Below are 2355 nucleotides of genomic sequence, written 5' to 3' on the forward strand. Positions count from 1 at the left end.
AAAATTTTAATCCTTTTTATCTCCACCACACAATTAGTCAATGGTCAAAATGAGGATAAAGGAAGACCATGTGCTGGAAAAATGTCCTGGTGGTGGAAAATTACAATTTTGCCCCTAGGGTGGCAAAATTACCATTTTACCGTTTTACTCCAAATTATACCAAAATTAAAATTTTTCACTTCTAAACCTCAAATCTTACTCTAATAAGTCAAATTATACTCCAATAAGTCAAATGGGGCCAAAAAAAATTTTTTTTCTAAAATTTCCATTTTGTCCCCAGGTGACAAATGACCATTTTGCCCCTAGATAGCGAAAATTCCGGTTTGACTCCAAATTGATCCTCGAACTCCGAATCACCATATTAAACCATTATGGGGCTTTAAAATTCTTAATTTCATTTTAAATTCTCTATTTTATCTAGTTCGAGGCTTAAATCAACTTTGTTGTACCTCTAGGTACAATATCGACTTTTATAAATTTTTCGGGACTCTCCTAGCATGCAAACATGCTATCCATCACATGTATGTCATGAAAAATATTTTATAGAGTCGGGCTTGTCATCTTCTCCCCCACTTGGATCAACCATATGATCCTTCTTCTTAACTGATTTCGACATCAGGCTAAATATTAATATTTTAATATTATTTCATTAATAAAATATTATTTTATTCTAAAAATTTTATCTTATCTCTTTGGTACCCAAAATACCTTATTATGCCTCACTTGACTTTCAAATCGCCTTTTATCTCACAAATTCTCCTCCGATAAAATTATTATTATTTTATTGTTATTTTCTCACTTTCGGAATATTTCATCCTAAACTACTCCTTTCGTCTTTTATCACTTTTAAACATTTTAATTGACCTCAATTTGCATTCGATCAACTTTATTTATCACCATATCAAAGTATGGAGTATTTCAAAACAATTAATTATAGTAAAATTATATTAAGATATGAATTAGGTGAGTGGATTTATAATAGAATGAGAGGAAGGGAAGTGGAATTAATGCACTAAATAGAGTGGATTTAAATTGTGCTAGGAAAGTTAATGTGGAAGCGTGTCGAGCAAAGTATATGATTAGCAATTAGGAGTAATTGTACTTGTATATGAAGCAATAACGACGTAGAAATCCCGCTATTGTGAGGTGAGTAACCTTACCATCATTTTTATTATATAAAGTATGTTTTTATTCGGTTTTGGTGAAATTTTATGAAAAGGAGTTTAAATGGTCAATCTTTGTGTTTTACAAACAAAATATATTTACATGAAAGGATTTTATAAATTGTCTTGAAATCGAATAATGATTTTGAAAAATAGAGTAATTGGAGACCACTTGTTATATTGTAAATTTATGATTTGAAATCGAATGGCTTATGACAATATTTGCATGAATGGCTAAATTGATATTTGTGTTGAAATGTATGAAATATGTATTTAGCCTTGAAAGGCTTTGAATTACAATAATTGACATATCATGTTATTGAATTTTATTGTATGATGGGTTTAGCTTGCTGCAGTGGGCGGATTCTGTGGACCAGCCTATTAGAAGGGCACAGAATCCGTATATATATATGTACCTTGGTCGGAGAGGCACATAGGGTATCTCCTAAGTATGGACAAAGTTCACATCACGCCGAACCACCTAGTGATGATGAACTCCGCTAACGCCAAAGAATGACTATGTTTTTCAAACTAAAAATATGTTTTACGTGTATACGAAATTTTAACAGCCTTGGCGGGCTCGAGTGTACGCCTCTGATCAAGGTGTCGTCGAGTACTATTTGATGGCATGAGCCAAATTTTTATAGAAGTCATAAGCCTAAATGAGAAATTAAATGAAATACAACCGTTTGCATGGGTTGGGATCAATTTTCAAATTGTGAAATACGTATTGTGATGGGATATCTTAATTGTCTCTTTTTACTCGACTTTAGCTTATTTAAATGATGTTTGTTTACTTACTAGGATTTTATAATCTCACCACCCTCCTTTCCACCCATTTAAGGTTCAGAGTAAGTTGTAGATAGCTGGTTCCATCGGGGATTTCCATTGGATTAGCGTCCTCCACATTGTATGTAAAGCCCGACCTTATAAAATACTATTCATGACATACATGTGATGATAGCATGATTGCATGCTAGGAGAGTCCCGAAAAATTTACAAAAGTCGGTATTGTACCTAGAGGTACAACAAAGTTTATTTAATCCTCGAACTAGATCAAATAGGAATTTTAAGGTGAGATTAAGAGTTTCACAGTTCATGGATGACTTAAAATGGTAATTTGGAGTTTGAGGATCAATTTGGAGTCAAATCGGAATTTTCACTAACTAGGGGCAAAATGGTCATTTGCCAC

Source organism: Theobroma cacao, chromosome 6 (genome assembly GCF_000208745.1).
Source record: "Theobroma cacao cultivar B97-61/B2 chromosome 6, Criollo_cocoa_genome_V2, whole genome shotgun sequence".
NCBI classification, from domain to species: Eukaryota; Viridiplantae; Streptophyta; class Magnoliopsida; order Malvales; family Malvaceae; genus Theobroma; species Theobroma cacao.